We start from the raw sequence: 20,829 nt of genomic DNA on the forward strand, positions 1-20,829 counted from the left end.
ACTGAATTGTTGATTAAACCACTGTAATACTGTAATTTCTAATATCTTCCTAGCACGGTGTTCCAAGTACTTCCTCTTTCTTTTCTGTTGGATAAATTGACCATGCAAGGTGGTAATTAATTAGTTTCCTACCAGATCCTGGAAAGGGAGATACTCTGTAGAGATACTTTGCCACTGAATTACAGTTGACTCTACAGTTTGTTTCTTATTCAACACCGAGCCTGAAGACTGAGGGAGTGGCTCTTATGAGCCCCTCCCCATCCCCCAATAAGCTGTAGGCTACCCCATCTCTTTGATAGGGATATGTTCCCTCTCAAGATGCATCAGTATTATCCATGATCATAAGTTTTTTGTTGCACAATTGGCTTTAACACACAATGCTCCCAGACCTTTGTGAGATGAGCTGCAGTTGGAGAAGTGGGAATAAGGGATAAAAAGTGAAGAAAGAGCAAGCTGGAAAGGAAAGGTGATAAGCAAGGCAAGAAGTGCAAGGAAAGGGGTACCCAAATTCAAAGGGAGAGCTAATGGAGTTTCCAGCCACAATAGGGAGCTGGTTCCATTACTTTCAGAAAAGAGTCAGATGGATTATGTGGCCTGATCAGGATCCACATGCAGCTCTGTACTGATGGAGAATATCCAGTTAAGATGCTTTTTATATGCCCCTGTCCCCATCAGTCTAGCTACAGGCGATTCTATACAACTGGATTTTGACTGAACACCTAAATATTGATACGATATGAATTCTAATTCCACAAATCGGCATTTTTCACAAGTTACCGCCAGGTGGGTGAAGCCTGTGCCAAAATTTGTGTAAATGAATAAGGAACAGTAAGTGGTGTGAGCTTTGGATTACACAAAACCAGGCACGCTTCCAGTTTTTATTTTATTGCGTTCATGAATTGCTTCACATAAAATATTCCTATGCAATTTCACAGCAAAAACAAATAATTTAAAGATGCAATGGGAAGTTTTGTTTTCTGTGCAATGCACATTATTAATGTGATACCCTGAGACCGACACTTAGGAGTAAGGAAAATGAGCCAGTTGCTGGCTTAAAATTATAGTTTGGACAGTTGAAATGTTTGGCACATCTAATGATCATTTATTGTTAGATGTTACGGAAGGGGGGGGGCATGTCTTCTTCACTACAATATATTTGCTCCACTACAATATATTTGCTCAATTTCTCTAGGACTCCATCACCCCTCCCCTGTCCTCCATAATCTCTCAAGTAATCCAGTCAAAATCACTCTGCCAAACCCTTCCTCCAGGCGATGCCAGGTGACAGACTATGCAAACATGGACCATTGCCTTCTCAGGATGTGCTTATCTGCGCATATCTCCAGCTCTCTGCATATTCACCCCTCCCTCCTCCATATGTTAATCTGTGTAACCCAACCTCTTCTTAATGTATTCATGATGTAACTGGGATGTATTTTGCACTGTATTCTGGGATATGGAGGGAAATTTCAAAAGTTCATGTCACCCCTTTCTCTGGGTTCAATCTCGCCTTGAACCTGTTGCGCAGTAAACTTGGACCTTCTGCAGTTTGCTCCTGTGTCCGGCTGAGCTCATTTTCTTCCGCAGGGACCCACGGACTTAGTCCGATGAGCTGGGTGGCAGAGTAACCCCGCACCCAGATTTTAGCCGTAACAGTTGGCTGCCCAACGTGGGGCTTGCGGTTCTCCCGAGCTGCTGACTGGGGGCCCCGAAATCTTCAGCCGGCTCCGGGCCATTTTGCCTGGGAAGATCCTTTTGGACCCCCAGCCATCTTCCGGGCGGTAATCGAAAACCCTAGGAGTTCAGCCGGGGAGCAAAAGAGGGATCCAGCCGGCTTATTCATCGATCCCGGGATCAACATTGAAGACGCGTGAGTATAGGAAAAGAAATCCAGTGCACTGGTGGGAAGGGGGTGGAATCTCCTGGCAACTGAATTCTCTGCCCTCCTCTCTATCGCTCCTTCTTGCCTTTCTTTTGGTCCGGTTAGTGAGAGAGACCGTGGACCGCTGCTCAACCCAAAATGGGGGTTCTGAGCTCTATCTCTTTTCCTTAAAATCTCCAGCCAGCCGCACCAATTGGGAGCCCGAAAGTAAGACGGAGAGACCCGGCTTGGAAAGACAGCCGACTCTCCGCAACGGGCATCTCAGTTGAAAGCAAGGGGCTGGAGTTCTTCTTCCGAACTTCCCGAGCGTCCTTGCTAGGGGGCAGGAAGTGGTCTTGCTTTCTATCCCAATCCCAGCCGCACTGGTCGGTGCCACGTAACACGTGTATCGTGCGTGAGCCCGCTTCCAAAAGCAAGGGGGATTTTCAGTTCGAAATTCTATCAAGGGATCACCCGAGCTGGCACCGCATGGCGTGGGCGTCCAGTAGGGCCCCTTTTCCTGAGATGTGACGATAGGTAGGAGGTTGCCAGGAGGGATAGCCCATGAGGAATTGGGCAGGACCGGCAGAGGGAAAGAGACCCCAGGTTATAGGAAATAAGGAAATAAGGAAATAGGAAATAAGGAAATAAGGAAATAGGAAATAAGGAAATAGGAAAGGGAACGCAAGGAACCGGATAGCTAGAGCTTTCTAAAACCCACTAAGGAAGTTGCCAGGCAACTAGAAGCCCCTTCTCCTCTTTACTATACGTCCCTGTACTAAGCATACCAAACCCCTAGACATACCAATCCTAATCAGCCCCTCTCTTTCCCCCTTCTCTATCCCAGACACCCCCCCCAAAAAAGGAAAAAGCAAAAAAAAGCAACAACAGCAACACATGCATCTATAAAGGGGTACCCAGTCAACCAAGCGTTGTGAGCCCTACCAGTTTGATTAACTGGTGGTGTGTTTGAAGAGGCAAGGAGGCTCATAAAACCATGTGGGACCTTCCTACTAATTTCACTTAATGAAGCCAAAGGTAGTGGCCCAACTCCTTGCAATAACCAACTAAAGGATGAGAATATATCTGTTTATATGTTACATGTTGTCTGTTATGTGTGTTGTCTGTTAATACATATATGAGAATATGTATGTTTACATGTTGTCTGTTATGTGTGTTGTCTGTTCCTTCTGTCTCTGGCAGACTGCTTTTCTTAAGTGTGCATAGTTTAAACTGCAAGCTTGCTTCAAAATTTAAATCTAAGGAAGCCATGCTGGATCTTAGCAGTCCTAAATAAGACAAGATGAGAATGAAGTGTGCAAATGTTTACCCCACCTCTTGCTTTGCCCCAACTTTTGAGATTGTGAGTCTACAGTCTTATTTTGGAAGGTGCTGATAACCTAATGTTTCTGCTGCAAAAGCCTAGTTGAGCCAACTGCTCTCTCAAGCTAAAATGCAGTGTATGTACTTCATTAAGCATATGCCTATGAAAGTATGGTGTTCCTTCTAAGAAAATTATGTGAGTCCAGTTTTAACTTTGATTTGGTTGGACAGAAGAGTTATTGTAAGGCTCCTGATATCAGTCTCTATAAGACGTCCTGGCCTCTTTTCTTAGAAAATGCCCCCCCCCCTGTTTCATTCTATCTCTTTCAGTTTTTTTCCCTTCTCCTTCTTATTCTGTGCCAGGTAAATTTACTCCCGAGTAAGCTTCCTTTAAAGGAAACTGCAAAGGTGGGGGGGCATAGATTAGGCTTACTATTCCTCTGCAAGTTCAGAAAAATTGTTCACTCTTGTATTCCTTTAAATCAAATCTATGGCTGTTTTAACTATGCTTTATAAGAGATCCTCTCCCTATCTTAGGAAAAATGTTCACTTCAGTCTTTAAAGATAATTTATCTAGGAACTTTCACTCTTTAGTCTAAGGAAGTAAACTCTCACTCAAACTAGTTGGGTACTTTTATTTTCCTCTTCCTTAGTACATGATAGGCGCATGGTTTGTGATAGGCGCATGGCTTGTGATCTCTTCCCCAGTTGTGTCTGTGTACATAAGTATGTGTGTGTTTCTGGTAGTACAAATCTTGCTATGAACCCTGTATTTTAGGGTTGGACTAGATGACCCCAGGTCCCTTTCAACTTTCCTAATTTGTGGCTGATGAGTTGAAATTCAGCCCAGATTTGCTCTTTGTTTTTTAAAGGTATGAGGTGAAGCCATGATGTTTGAAGCAGAACTGGTGATATCAGGCATTTAAGTGATTACAGTGTTTATCTTTTTGTCTATTATTTACAAAAATCAGACTTAAATGTCTACTCAAAGTTTAAGCACATAAAAATTCATATAATCAAGTAGAATTAGCCTTGACCAATGACTGGCCATTTTACTCATAAATAAGAGAGCGGTTGATTGTTCCGCGAATGACCAGATAAAATGACCAATAATGATAGCCCTTTCCTGTACATAAAGGAAGGTGAATACTGTACTTGAATTACTGAGTTTCTCTTTTTTGTGTTTTAAAATCTAACTCTACTTTTAAAATCTACCCCTTACCTTTCCCTTCCTTATTCAAATTGAGCCAAAAGATGCAACATTTTCAATGGTATAAAAGGTTTGCTGAGACATGAACTCTGCACATGCACAGAGGCTAGATCAGCTTAAAAAGAGAGAGAGAGAGAGAGAGAGAAAGGAGGGGGGAGAGAGAAGGTTTGGAGAGCAGTGTGCTGCAGGGAGAAATCTTTCCAAATTTCCTTATGTAAAACTTGAAACCATTGAGGGAAATCATCCTTAATGTGTTTTGCTCCAGGGGCTACTTAAGACAAGAGTTAAGTACTGGACATGCCAATTTTTTTTCACAGGTAAATATCAAAGCACTCCCACTGTGAGTTCCTCTCTTGAGTAGTTTCTCCCCCTCCCCATGGGATTTAAATTTTATAACAGTTTTTTTTTTTTTTTGGTGTGTGTGTATATGCCTATACATTGCCTATACATTTTAGGAACAGCATTTCCTGACAGACCTCTCACATGAAATAATTTTCCTTTTTAACAGAGTGTCCTTTCTTTTCTCCCACAGCACAAATGATAAAGAGGGGATGCAAACAGTGATTTAAATACTCTATAAAAAGTAATTGCATTTGTATTTCTTTTCTTCCTTCTTCCCTTAAAGCCAAACAGCAACTTTCTTTCTGTTCTGTGAAACAAGTCTGAATCCCTGCTGTATTAGTGACCTCTATCTCTTTGTGCCTTTGACATTTTTTTTTAAGTTACAAATAATCTGTTTTCATTTATTTAATCAGTTTCTCCATGATGTCTATGAAGTTAATCGAACCACAACCAAACATTGTTTGTGGAATGGTACTTGTTTACCTTTGGCCTGAGCATTTCTTACTAATTCTGTCATTTTGGCTAGTGCAAGGTACCTGCACAACTTTAAATTGCCATTCATTTTTTCTTGGAATTAACTCATTTCCCAGTATTAACATTACAGCTGATGTTGTCACATCAACAAACACTATTTTATTTTCATTTGGGATGTTAGAATGCCAAAACAGATTACTTCAGGTTACTTATTGTGTGCCTTAGCATTTATTTATTTTTGGTTCCTCATAGCTCATTTTGTGTGTGTGTGTTCTACTTTGGGGACATGTTCATCACATGTTGAAAGTCAGTTTCATGAAGTTCTTTTATCAGATAGCACATGGTGAATTTAAAGGTTTTTTTCCCCCCATTGTTTTCCCATTTTTTTCAGTCTAGTAGTAATCTGCGTGGTTTTGATAATATATTTAATAATAATTCTTTTCTAAATCTGATGTCCTTGTGTCAAGTTTGTTTTCATCTGATTGGTAATCTAATTTTTTGCTTTCTTTTGTATTTTTTAACCTTTGTATTTTTTACAGTTCTCTTTCTATACATGTGGAGTATGAAAAGAACAACAACAACAAAAACTAAGTGAAGGAAAGCAAACAAACTTAGCAGATAATAACAGTAATTATATGGAAATGTGATAATAAATAATAATAAATAATAAATTTTATTTATATCCTGCCCTCCCCAGCCGAAGCTGGGCTCAGGGCGGCTAACAACAATCAAAATAGTCCAATAATGATAATGAATAAAATGTTTAATCCACTAAGATTGTTATTATTTGCAGCTTCCCATGGAAACTGGAGGACATCCTTTTTGCCTTTTGCCTCTTCCTTCCCCTTCTAACTGTGTGTTTAAGTCTCCCCAAAACCCTGCCCCCTTACAGGATATCACTTCTACAGATGTGCAATGATGAAAAGCAGCAACAACCCCTCAACTCACAAGACCTGCAACACCAGAGTTTTCAAAGTGCCCACAGTTATCTCTTTCAAAGGCTATAGACTGACGGGGGGGGGGGGGCTGACAAAGGGGGGAGGAGTTGAATTGCAAGGACATTTTTTCACTTGAACCTCAAGCCTCTGCTCCAGGATTCAAAAGATACATACGTAAAAGATCACAATTGTGTCAAGATATGCAACAGATATTTAATTATTTTGTTTTGTATTATGTGTTATTATGTAAGAATGTTGAAATGTGTCTGACAGTGTGATTTCCACAAAGGGGGGCAATTTTATTGTGTGTAACTGTTTTTATGTTTAATGTCTTATTGCTTACACACCAATGGAGAATTCTCATGCATTTTATACTTTCTACTAGCTCACACTATTGTGTAGTCCAATGTTTAGATCAATTTATAACCACATTGTCCCACCTGGCACTATGCCAATCTTCCCTATCCATTTTAAAATGTGTTAAACCTCGCTTTCCCAAGGACAAACTTCTGGATCCATAAAACACCAGGTACATGAAGGTGGATATGCTTTGGTTTAACAGGAATGATCCCTTATAGAGTTAAATTGACTTATTTGGACAAAGTGCCCCTTTTAAGAATGGTTTTCTTTTAACAGATTGGTTTGAAAAGTTGAGAACCATGGGCACATAAATTCAAATTGGACTCAGTTTGAATTGGGCACGTGTATCCAGGCTGCAATTAGCTTTTTGGTCCTTAAAGTGCAAGTGAGCAGCTTCCCAGGACTACAAGACCAGAGCCTGTAATAATAATAAGAAATCCCATGGATTTTGGCCAAGGCAAAGACATTTCTCTCAGGACGTGTCCGAAACCTGTGCCAGCTGTGGTGGGTACCAGGCTACATGATAAATATGAAAGCCCTAAGTGAATTCACCAGGGATTGCCACTACTGCGACACCATGCCGATGTGAGACCACGGAAGAGCTGCCTTGACACCTGAGAACACACAAATGGCGGGGGGGGGGGGAAGCAAACTGCACTTTGCAGTCATTAGTGGACCTTCCTGCCTAAATGTAAAGCATAGATCACTATTGAGAAAATATTTCTTCCAAGCTGCTAGAATATCACAAGTAACTGAACAACAAAATATTAATTTACGTGATATCCTATGTCTAACTATGTGCACTGTTACACCATTATATTTCTGTGCAAATATCCTTAAAGCAGCATGATATCTAAGTCCCTTTCAGGTTTACATAAAGCCACACATCCCATTCACCGAGATTTAGGGTGCGGAGAAAAGATTTGCAAGTTCTTACAGAACTTTAATGCAAATCTATCTCCGAATGGGGGACTGTTACGGAAGGGGGGGGGGCATGTCTTCTTCACTACAATATATTTGCTCCACTACAATATATTTGCTCAATTTCTCTAGGACTCCATCACCCCTCCCCTGTCCTCCATAATCTCTCAAGTAATCCAGTCAAAATCACTCTGCCAAACCCTTCCTCCAGGCGATGCCAGGTGACAGACTATGCAAACATGGACCATTGCCTTCTCAGGATGTGCTTATCTGCGCATATCTCCAGCTCTCTGCATATTCACCCCTCCCTCCTCCATATGTTAATCTGTGTAACCCAACCTCTTCTTAATGTATTCATGATGTAACTGGGATGTATTTTGCACTGTATTCTGGGATATGGAGGGAAATTTCAAAAGTTCATGTCACCCCTTTCTCTGGGTTCAATCTCGCCTTGAACCTGTTGCGCAATAAACTTGGACCTTCTGCAGTTTGCTCCTGTGTCCGGCTGAGCTCATTTTCTTCCGCAGGGACCCACGGACTTAGTCCGATGAGCTGGGTGGCAGAGTAACCCCGCACCCAGATTTTAGCCGTAACATAGGTAAAAGAGCACAGTGGATGTGAAGGTTAGTGCCATTCTAGATGGTATGAAACCTAAGTACTGATTATCCAGCTCTTACTAGGACTACATAATGGTTTGACAGATAAATAAGGTAATCATCTCAAGTCTTAATCGAGCAAGCTTGTGTTTGCCTTAGCTTGATGAACCTTTGATCCACAGGTGAGGCCTTGAGAATATAATTATCTCTACACCAGAATAATTGCCTTTGAAAGTAATACCTTCTCTAATCAGCTATATTATTTTAAGAACAAAGACGCTTATTTCTAATGTGGCTGTTCTGAAATAATCCAACAAGGAAGCTGCTTCTTTTTTTAGTGCATATGAAAGTTATATTTTATTTAACCCCTGATTCTGACATTGAAACACATCTAAATAAATTATATTTTGTTACTAGCTGTAGAAAGCTTTTTTTTTTTGCCTATTACCGTTCTAATGAGATACTCCTTTTCTCTCCTAAACCTGATCCCATTTTTTACTGATGCCAAAAGAAAAAAAATCCAGGGTTAAAAATGATTTATACAAGTCCCACATAATAGTTAATTGAGTATGTATTATTTGTAGACCATATAGCACCATTTCCAATGAGAGAGTCTTCTATAACTATAGCTTTCTAGATTTTTTAATATGGTTGATATATTGCTTGTTTTCTTTGACTATTTATTTGACATCAGCCCATATTATGACTAGGACAATATATTGTTATATATTCAGAAGGTTTTTCCCTTCATTTGATTTCTGTTTCTGAAATAGTTGGATCCTTTTACATGATATACACGCAAATTCCCTTCCCCATGTCTGTTTCAAATGTGAAAGAAATACTTATGGAATTAAGAGAAACTCCACAATCACTAAAATAGATGCCTGCAAATTATAATCATACTAAAATGCTACTTTAAATTTTTTTTTAATTGGTTTCTTAAACAAATACAATAACCATTAAACACTTATCCAGCAGTATGGCTAATGGTGTTTGTTTTATCCATTGTCTCTAGACATACACTTATACATTCAACATTCAAACATATTACTTAACGTAACCTCTGCACTATAAGAAGGTCTTTATTTTGGTCATTAACATGGTTAAATAAAGGAGTCCACGTTTTGGAAGGTGTCTCTATTCATTATGCCTTTAACTGCCTTCCTGTGTCTGGTGAGACATTCAGACATTGCTGTATCCCAGATACAGTGGTACCTTGGTTTTTGAACAGCTTAGTTCCCGAACAACTCAGAACTCGAACGCTGCAAACCCGGAAGTAGGTGTTCCGGTTTTTGAACTTTGCCTCGGAAACCGAACGTGCTCCCGAGCTTCCGTTTTCACTGTTGCACAGTTAAGTTGAGTCCCCTGCAAAATAATTAAGGCGTTCTTCCTTCCATTTTTACTATTGTGCAGCTCATTTGAGTGTTCCCGCATTGTAATTAAGGCTTTCCCCCTCCCGTTTTTACCCTTGCGCAGCTCATTTAAGCCCCCCCCCCAATTAAGTAAAGCCTTTCCCCATATGTTCATGGGTATTTCAGTCTGCCTCTTCCATTGCCAAGCTATTTCTAATCATGCTGTGGTCAATAAGAAGCCTGCTAGTTCTCTGTAGTGCAGGGTGGAGCCTAAGTCTATGTCCAAAGACAGAAGGGCTAAGGCAGGATTTGAAGAAAGGGGTTGGCCTGTAATTGCAGATATATTGGAGAATACTCTACTTCTAAAGTAAAGGAAACCCACCAAACATGAATAACGGGCAATAAAAAAGTGGCAATATCTGTTCACTAATAAAAAAGTGACAATATCCGTTCACTAATAATCAAATACAGCTTAGGTCCAAGCCATTTGTGCAGGTCCATATTCCTTCATACAAACCTGCTTGGGTTTTAAGATCTCTGGGGGAAACCCTTCTCTCGCTTCCACCAGCTTCTTGGTGTCTGCTCCCAGACTCTGGAAGTTGCTCCCTGGAGAAGCTGGACTGGCTTCCTTCTTGTTTTCCTTCCACTGGCAGGTGAAAACCTCCTTGTTCCACCAGGATTTTGTGAACTGGTTAGTTTTAATGAAAGGGCTAGTGCCGTGCTGGTTAATTTTGGGTGCGTTTGCCTGCACCTGCAACTGGTCAGGCGTATGAAAGTGAGTCAGAAAGCACTTGGCCAGAGCATAGTCTGTATGCTGCTGGAAAGACTGTATCTACAACTGTTCATAACTGAAACTACATTATACTGTCAGTAAAGCAACTGACTCTTCCTAGAACTCTTCGGTGTTTCCCTGTTCTTTTGGCACACTGCTGGCATGAGGATGGATGCTCTGCACATGACCCAACACTTTTTCCTGTTGATTACATTGCTGGTGTGCCACCGGAGCCTACCTTGGGATGACTTGACATATTTTGCTCCATAGAGTGGGGAAAGACACCAGTTTCCCTGTACGATAACATACAAAAAGTAAAAGAAGATGGAAGTAGGAGGGCTTGGTGCCATTCTGTGGACACTAGGCTTGCCAATCAGTATCCATGAAACTACTCATGGATAAGATTCTAGAGGATGGTAGAATACCTGACACATGGCAAGAAGCACATATAGTACTGATACCTAAGCAAGGAGCAAGCCGAGAAGTTGTTAATAATTACCAACCAATCTCAAAGCTTAACAATTATTATAAATTATATGCAGAAATTCTGACCAATAGACTAAAAACAGTATTGAAAGATATTATTCAAGACCAGGCCGGTTTTCTGCCAGGTAGAAAAATGAACAACAATATGAGAATGGTCATAGATGTAATTGAATACCTGGACATGAAACCAAATAAAAAAGCTGCCTTCATGTTCGTAGATGCAGAGAAGGCATTTGATAACGTATCGTGGAAATATTTGGCAAAAATTATTGACTTGATGGAAATGGGAAAATACTTTACAAGAGGAATAAAGGCAATTTATGAAGGGCAAAAAGCCAAACTGATAATAACAAATTGACAGAACCCTTTAGTATAGAGAAAGGAACTAGACAGGGATGTCCACTTTCTCCCTTATTTATTTTAATTCTGAAAATAATCAGGACATAAGGAATGATCAGGGGATAAAAGGGATAATACTAGGCAATAAATCCTTCAAATTAAGGGCATTTGCAGATGATCTAATACTAATGGTTAGGGTTAGATACATATAGATATGGATATATATATATATATATATATATACACACACACACACACACACACACACAGAATGTGATGTGTAGAATGGGAAAATATGTAACTGAATGTAATATAGTAAAATAAAAATAAAAAATTGCAAAAAAGAGAAAGAGCCTGGGCAATCTCGAACGTAGCAGGTTCCCATACACTGAACAATGTGGCACGCTTCAGTGGTTTTGGTCACCATATTGGCTGCAAGGAAGAACTTGAACCGGGTGGTGTATGAGTCCTATTTCTCTGGCACTATGGGGTCAAATTCCTCAATGTGGCCCTGGGTGACCATAAGGTCTGCTCTGTGTGACCTGCCTTGTAGGGTTGGTGGGGGGGGGGTCACGAAAGCAACTGCTGGAGCAGCAGTGGCATTCCCTCCCCCACCAACATGATGCCTTTCTCTTCCCATCAGGCCCCGGGAGAGAGGCCCAAATGCAGGCATGTAAAGGGGAAGAGCCTTGGATGCCATTGGCCCACTGCAGCTGCTGTAATGTGTCTGGGTGCGCTTGTTGGCGCTTCTCGGTGGGAGACGGCAGTGGCGTAGCGTGGGGGGTGCAGGGGGGGCCGGCCGCACCGGGCGCAACATCTGGGGGTTAGGGTTAGGGGCGCAAATCCACGGGTTAGGGGGCGCAAATTACTTGCCTTGCCCTGGGTGCTGACAACCCACGCTACGCCACTGGGAGACGGCTTTCTCCCAGCACCAGTCCAGAATGCATAGCACAGCATCCATTCCTCCAGACATTTAAGCAAGCAGCAGAGCTTAGCAGAAGCGGAGACTGAGGATACGTAGCATCTGGGTCTAGTGATTTATTTACAGGATCGAAAGAACAGAGCCATTATGGCATGTCTCTTCTCCGAGAGAGAACAACAAAATAGAACAAAGAACTAAGATGGCCCCAAGGTAAAAGACTTCTGGGAAAGGATTTATAATGAATTGAAAAAAGTGTTGAAAAACACATTTATTAAAAAAAACCAGAAGCCTTTTTACTTGGTATAGTGGGGGGAGGGGGCGTGAAATCCCCAAAAAGGATTTTACTTTTTTTCTGTTTGCCACAACAGCTGCGAGAATATTGTTAGCGAAGAATTGGAAGAAACAAGATTTACCAACATCGAAGAATGGCAGATGAAGATGATGAACTATATGGAACTCGCTGAACTGACCGGGAGACTCCGAGACCAGAGAGAAGAGACGGTGGAAGAAGACTGGAAGAAGTTTAAGGAATATTTGAAAAAATATGTTAATATTTAAACCTTAGAATAGCTTTGGAAGTGGGTATAGGCTGTAGGGTTAGAAGTAGAAGGTAGTGTATTTTAAAATGGTATTATTTGTAAGTGATAAAATGTGAGCTTTTTTGTGGTTAAAGTAATAAACTTTATGTGATAAAAAATGGTTAGAAATTATGATATATGTAAACTGCTAAAGGTGAAGTAAAATGAAAATCAGATAGGTGGGACTTGGGGAAGCCCACTTAACAATGTTTAGAAAAATAACGATATGACAATAATTTGTTCGAATTGTTTGTCTTTTCTGTTTTGTGTTTTTCATTTGTGTTATAAAATGAATAAAAAAAATTTGGGGGGAAAAGAAGAAAGAAGACAGAAGTGGCGCACAGTTCCTTCGGTTCCCACGCTTCCAAAGAATGGAATGTCAACACACAGAGCGTGTGATCTAGTAGTCACACACACTCTGCAGCACGGGAGAGAATGGAAATCCTGACACATAGATGCTCCATTTCCCCTCTTTTCCTCCTTCTCTGGTAAGACACCTCACAATAGCAGAGGACTGGGATAGTGGGTGCACATTGCCCGGGGTGGGTGGTGAGGAGTGGGCAACTGGGCTGGCGACATTATTTCTTTTTCTCAAATGTGACACAGCCACTTAAGGCTCCCCCTTCCTCTCAGCTTCTCCTTGTGATGTTACAGAGGTAGCCCTTGCCTTCCCCTCTGGCCACGAGGCTGCATCCCTTTTGGGGATGCTGGGGACATTGAGAAGCTACTTTGAGTAGCACAGCCCCAGTGTGTGTCTCTCCTCAGAAGTACCGTAAGTCACTTTGGATTCAAGTGGGGCTTGCAGCCCAAATGGGAAAACAAACAAACAAACAAACAACTGGGAACTTTGCAAAAGAAGGAGGCGCTTAGGGTAGCACAGTCCCTGCCATGCCTCTCCTCGGATTCAGTGGGACATCTTGAACCTCTTTCTGGAGCTAGGTGAAGGCCCTTTTTTATTCCCCCAATTTCTGAGATACAATTTTAATCTAGCTGACTATTTTGGTGGCCTTTTAGGAGCCTTATTCTCTTTTGTAAAGTGCCTCAAATATAAATTAAAGGGTATAAAACTACTTAAAATGAGCAAATAAGAATTCAAAATCCTTGAAAAACGTCCTAGTTACTTATGTAATATGCTTTCGTATGCATTTTTGGCAGTGCTTCATTTTTGTATTATCTTTATTTCATGCAAGGCGTATTGTATACTTGCATAAAATGGCAGGATATAAACAAGGTGTTATTTTTGACAAAAGTGACTTAATAGCTACTTTCCTTTCACACGGATAGCATATCTAATTCTGTATCAATTTACCTTAATTAAACCAATTACTGTAATACGCACAAAGTAATTCACTGAACAAACAGTTCAACAGATATCATTACTGCAAAGCCTTCACATAAGCAAATACACATAACTGATAACCTTCTTAATTGCTAAAGACAGGATGTGTCCCTCTATGAGCACGTAATCCCCACTGAACCAATAGGAAAATATTTTATTCGTCCATGTCAAAATGGGATGATGCTAACAGACCACAAAGGTGTTAATTTCATGCTCCACCTGTCAGGACTGGTCCAAAAAGGGTCATGTGACGCCTCTTATCAACACGTTGCAGCCTGACATTGACCAAGAGGAATCACGTGCCCCCCAACTGCTGAGAATTGTGTGGTGACTCCACTCTCTGTTTGTGTTCACAATAGGTACCGTATTTTTTGCACCACAACACTCACTTTTTTCCTCCTAGAAAGTAAGGGGAAATGTCTGTGCGTGTTATGGGGGGAATGCCTACGGGTGGCAGGCCTACGGATTTTCCTCCTCTAAAAACTACGTGCGTGTTATGGTCGGGTGCGTGTTATAGAGCGAAAAATACGGTATGTCTGGGGCAGCACCATAGGACCCATTACTGTAGTCATTTGCATTACTTTATTCTACACAACAGCCAGAAGAGAAGATTGCTGGGAGCCCAAAGTGAGGAAATACAGGCGGAGCAAGTTTCCATTTCTCCAGATCCTGCAGTCAATTGCTCTCCTCATTTGCACATTGAGAGGGCAGACACAAATATACCATCTTCAGGGGCTGATGAGAACCCTCAAGCCATCACTGACTTGCTCTCTACCTAGGAAAACTTTGAGCTTTGGAATCTTGTCCCCAGTGAGTTTTAAAGCTCTGGTTCCTGGGAAACTTGTGTCCCTAGGACTATCTCCATCTGAACTATTAACATTGGATTTAATTTCTGCCAAAAGAATTATAACTCACAAATTAGAGGAGATGGATTTACAATTTAATATTGCGACAGGTGGTGGCACCTGTTCGCCGATAAACCTTGGCTTAACACCACCAACGAAACTTCCATCTTACTTAACTACCTTATCTGTGGTGACACACAGGTATGCCGTTATAAAGGCTAGATTCAATGTTTTCCCATCAAACGTGTTGGGTAACAGACTCTCCAATGGACAGATCTCACTCCTCTGTGACTGTAAAAGTGGATCTATAGAATCGTTATATCATATAATCTTCTGTTGTCCATTACATTCGGCTGCACGGTTCAAGTTTCTGGCCCCATATTTATCGAGAATTGCTGGCGGTCCTCAGGAAGCCCAAATAATATACATATTAAACAACGAAGATACAAGTAGATCCCTTGCAGTCGCTAGATACCTGATTAATGTTTTATTTCAAAAGAGGAGAAATGGATCACTGTATGTCTCTGACAGCTTAGCTAAACTTAAGAACCATCAATAAGTGCCAGAACTAAGACGTATACCCCCCCAAAATCTGATGGATCTGAACTGTGGTTTACATAGAGGGAGCTTATTGTGTATAGTGTTTACTTAACTGAAGTAAAATTGGTTCTATATGGGTGTTTTAACTTGGAACTGTTTAAACTGTATTGTTTATGCATAAATTCTGATGTATTGTTTTCGATATGGGCCAATGGCCGCAATCTATCTATCTATCTATCTATCTATCTATCTATCTATCTAAAGCTCTGGTTCCACAGCCCATCTTGGAGCCATCCATGGAAGAATCATCATCACTGTAGGCAAAGATTTGGGAGAGGCTCAGCCTCAAAAGGAGGGGAAGGGGAAGTCCTCTGTGCTACATCATCATAGCTCCTTTTGAGGATCAGGGAAATGAATCAACTCTACATAGATATTTTTCATTCTGCATTAAATAGACACACAAAAAAAGGTCTCCCTAATGAGCTCTGTAATTTCCTTTTTATTTTTAAAGCATATTCTCAACTTCATTGCAATTTCACAATGGAAGAATTCCTTGATATATATAAAAGAGTCTTTTCATATGTCTCTCAATTTGTCCTTGACTCAGATGAAGGACTTGTCTATCTCGCTGCTAGATTAAAAAAGTATGCCTGCATTGAACTTGGAAGTTAATTTCGTGTTGCGATGGCATGTGTAGGATGGTGAATAGATTATTCACCAGCAGTGAGGCTCCACCATGGTGGAGACTTGTTCTTTTATCTCGTATCTAATAGTAGTCAGTCAGATGTCTCTAAGCCACAGATGAAGGCAATGGTTTTCCATTTCTTTATTCCCCAACAATAGCGGTTCAGAGGTATTTTGCCCCTGAACATGGCTGATTCCGTTTTGCTGTTGCAGCTACCTTGATCCTCCATGAATCAGTCCAATCTTCTTTTAAAAACATCCCAGTGAGAGGCTATATCTTGTGCCAGCAAATTCCTTATTGCCTTAATAAATTCTTTCACCTGGGATCTGCTACTGAATTTCGTTGGGTGACCTAAAGTTCTCAGGGGAGGAAGAGGAGAACTCTATGTCCATTCACAATTTGATAGATGCCTATCATACTGTCTTATGAAAGAGGACCAAATATCTTAGGCTTTCTTTGTAGGAAATGTGCTCCAAACCCTTGATCATTTTGGATTCTTGGGTTTTCTTTTTCTGCTTTATTTCCAGTATTATTGTAACCTTCCCAAACCAGAATTGCTATCTGCCTAGTTCAATGGTTCTATTTCCAGGGGCGCGGACTTATAAAAAATATTGGGGGGCCCCGGGAAAGCTCATGAATAATAAATAAGCTCATGAATATGCAGATAAAGTGGCGCCGCCTCCTCGTGAGTGAATAGGGGAGAGCGTGCTGCGCCTATTAATCAGCTCCGAAGGAAATTGGGTGGAGCTTTTGCTCGGGAGGGAGGGCAGGAGGCATGCAGCCCGACCCTGTGCATTTTGGGCTGGGGGAGGGACGGCGGTGGCGCTCTGCTGGAGGGGCGCCCGAGATTATTGGGGGGGCAGAGCCCCCCCAAATGAATTTTTGAGGGGGCTCGGGCCCCCTCAGGCCCCATGGAGTCGGCGCCTATGTCTATTTCAATTTAAAAGGCGAGAAACAAATATTTCAAAAACAAAACCTGTCTAAGCACTACATTAAAATGCAATAACTAGTAAAGTTAGTTTTTTAAAAAAGCCATGAAAGACCATTTGCAAATCAATATGCCTTCCTACAAAGCTTTTTTTGCAGGTGGAAAGCAAACCCAAATTTCCTCACTATTCTGAAAGCAAAATCCTTGGAGAAATTCCAAACAAATCCATGCAACTTATTTAAGGGCAGGATACCAAATTATATTTACAGCATTTCACATTCTCCCTTTAGATCTAGTAAAAATATTTGATCCTATACACATAGCACAGCCAGTATCTTTCCTTCCACTGTTTTCTGAGGCAACCTCATTGCATGGGAAATATCTGGTTTGCTATTCCATCCTATTTACAATTTAATATTTAAAAGTTATTTCATCCCCAATTCCTTACAATTTCCCCTCCAGTTTTCTTAATGAGTAATTCATGTTGCTCTTTTGTAAGCTGACTATTCACCAGAAACACACTAGGACCCCCTCTTGTGGAGTGAACTGCAAGAAGAATGGAAAGTAGCTAAACAAAAGTCACCTTTAGTTCTATCTAGAACAGTGTTTCCCAACCTTTTTTGGGCAAAGGCACACTTGTTTGATGAAAAAAATCTCGCGGCACACCACCATTACAGCCCCGTGACGTCAGCGCGCAGCGTCACGCCGGGAGGGACGCACGAAAGTGAAAGTTTTCAATTTTTTTCCCTCCCCCTTGCCGGGGAACCTCCAAGCTTTGGGGGTGGGGGGGGGAGGAGGCAGCAAAGCGAGGGACTGAGGGACGGCGGCAGCTGAGGCGGCGGCGGCTGTTGTGGTGGTGGCGGCAATAGCGGGCGGAGGAGGGGGCGGCGGCGGGGCCGAGGTGGCCGGCGGCGGCGGGGGAGGCGGCGGCGGGTGGAGCAGGAGGGCGGCCGAGGCCGGTGAGGGAGTAGGGTTGCCCGGGGCTTGAGGAGCCGTCGCCGGGAGTTGCTGCTGCTGTTGTTGCTGCTGCTGCCCGGACATGCCGGCCTCCTCCTCGTCCGCTGTCTCGCGCTCCTCCCTTTTGCACGCGCTGCCCCGCCGCCGCCCCATTGGCTGGGTCCTGTCAGCTGATCTTCCTGTGTGTGTGTGTGAGGGGAGAATGGAGAGAGAAACCTCGGCACCACCACCGCGGAGCCGCCCCCGGCTCGACGCGGATCCTCGCTGCCGCCGCCTCTCACCGCCTGACTCGCCCGCCTCCCTCCCACGGCACACCAGCCAACTTCTCACGGCACACTAGTGTGCCGCGGAACACCGGTTGGGAAACACTGATCTAGAAGTTGTCCCAAATGTTCTACACATTTTCATGAAGAACACCATCCAGTTCCCAAGTGCTCACAACTGTACTCCCTGTGTAAATAAACTACCTTAAATTTTAGGCAAAGAGGGCAAACTAAGCAAGGAATAAATATATTATTTTGTTTTTGCAAACACAGCCTAAAGCTGCTTATATTTAGCTTTTCGTGCATATTATTTCCCAGGAAGAGATAGAGAAACATACTCCCCCAGCAAGCTACAGTTCATCATTTGCCCCAATCGACTTTTCGTGAAGAAATACTTTGGTTCCTGCCTAATTCATATTTATTTTTGTGGGCATCCAACAGTTCAAAGTACAATTTCTTTCTTTAGTATGTGAACCATTTAGGGTGTTGTCACATAACTAAGACCTAGATTAACAAGGACAGGCACCTGGCTAAGTTTTAACAAGCTAGCAAGTAGGGGTTTTCAGTGAGCAGGAAGTCAGCCTTTAAAGGAAAAAGCTAAAGTCTAGAAGTTGCAGGCCTGGTTCAGAGCCCTAAAAGATTTATTATTATAAACTAATCTGGCCAATAGGGAGTTCACATCTAATTTGCTGAGCAAAAAAATAGAGGACAAGGCAATAACTGTGAACGCTCTTTGACTGCTTTCAGGTGCGGCAATTCCTACCCACTCAGCTGTTTTGTCGTTGAGCTGGGAAGACAGTTAATGGCTTTTAATGAGATGGAAGCAAAGTGCTGACAATAAAATAAAGTCTTGAGACTTGAAGGTTTTCTAAAAGAGTGAAAACACATGGCCAAATAGCTATGAAACTGGCAACAAGGCCACCACAGCCCTTGAACTAGTATGGAAAAAATGAGACAATGTTCACAATAAAAAGAACCCCCACGTATTTTTCACCACAAGCAGGTATGCCCATATACTAAAGTATGCTGTCTGTCTTGTTATACAAACATTTATAGACTTTTGAGCCATCTGAGCTGCTGTTGTCTGTTACTGTGAGAGACTCTTCTCAGCCTTACTACTTACACTTTTTTAAAATGGAGGTGCCATTGATGGAATCTAGGTCCATCTGTGTAAAGCATATGCCCGCTTATAAGTTTTTACCCATGAAATTGGTAAAGTCACCTTGACATAGTCCTGTTGACTTTGTGGCTTGGCTTCAGTATAACTGATTTATTGTTATCACTCATAGAAAGACAAATGGTGTTTCTCTCAGTTGCTTGGCTTCAGGTAACATTCATCACCTGTGACTAATTTACTGGGGGGTGTTATTGGGCTGTTTGTCTGTGAACCGCCCTGAGACCTGCAGGCATAGGGCGGTATATAAAATCCATCCATCCATCCATCCATCCATCCATCCATCCATCAATCAATACTGCTCTATGAGTAGCATGACATAACACCCTTGTGAATTTGTTTAACTAGAATTAACTTGAGTATTCCGAAGTCACTAAAAGCGGAGAAGATGCAAGTTAGAACTCCTTGCAAAGTTTCATATGTGTTCATTGGCTTTCTTAAGTTTGTTTCTTGCTCTGCTAAACCGCCCGATCAGTTCCGGTTAAGATGGCGTCAGGCCAGGCACTCAGCTCCAGAGCTCCACAGATTTTAATCGAGTTTTAATTGATTTTAACTTGTTTTAAACGAAGTATTTTATTAACTACCAATTGTTCTTTTAACTGGAAGCTGGAGAGCAGAAGAATGTTGAGCTGTGAGATAAGCAATAATTAACAAACTTGGAGCTTATCTGTTCTGTCACCACCCTGTTTATCAAGTGAAAGCACGGAAGGTTGCTGAAGTCAACACTCTAACGATTGCGATTTTAACTTAGCCTCCTGAACCTAAAATGCCACCCAGAGGCAAGAAAAGAATCCGGACGAGTCCCAGTAATATACTGGAGCTCATTAATCCAGTAAAGCAGATGAGGATGGACTCCTATCTCCCCACCCTAAGGACAACGCCACACTTTCTCCCTATGATATTCTCACTTTCCTGTAGCTTTTTAAATCATTAGTAAAAAGAAAAGCCCCTAAAATAACCTGCTTTATCTCTCACACATTCAATGCAAGCAATTCCCCACTGCACACCTATCTCTTAAGCCATCTTAGTAAGGAAACTGCCCTACTTATAAAGATCTTTTGACTCCGCCTACAAGCTCGCTCACCTATCAAACACCACTTTCAATTTCTCTCTCTTTCAAATTATTTTTATTGATTTTCCAAATTATTACAAATCAAACCAAATTGCTTTATTACAATTTCTTAAAATCAGGTTTCCCGCTCCTGTTGCAAACATATGTCAATCATTTCCTCCTGTAGCTGCATCATTTCTTTCTTTTTTAAAAAATAACTTTTTATTCAAAATTAAAACAAAACATATTATCCAAAAACATATCATCCTTATTCCCCCCCATTTTTTCTCCCTCCCCCTCCCTCCCCCCACAGAACCCACCCAGCCCCACCCCCCGACTTCCCTCAGTTCCAGTCTTTGATTTCTCTAAAAATGTTGTTTTCTGCATGCTACACAGTTGTATAAATCCTCAAACTATTTAGCTGATTATTATCAATAAAAAGTTTGTGAATGTTTATTCAAAACCAGCCAAGGAGTCCAGTTCGCTTTGTTGTGTCTTCAAATACTTTGTAGAGGGTTCCCATTCATCTTTAAAGTCACAGTTATCCTTGTCCCGTAGCTTGTATGTCAGTTT

The 20,829-nt window shown here is 41.7% G+C and overlaps 1 long non-coding RNA gene across 2 annotated transcripts in view; it reads right to left on the minus strand.

The window, feature by feature from the left end:
* LOC310703438 overlaps positions 1 to 20,829 on the minus strand; it is a 57,170-nt gene that overhangs the window by 3,095 nt on the left and 33,246 nt on the right. The gene's annotated exons all lie outside the window — the stretch shown is intronic.

The sequence above is a fragment of the Podarcis liolepis genome (assembly GCF_965112155.1).
Source record: "Podarcis liolepis genome assembly, chromosome: 3".
Taxonomy (NCBI): domain Eukaryota; kingdom Metazoa; phylum Chordata; class Lepidosauria; order Squamata; family Lacertidae; genus Podarcis; species Podarcis liolepis.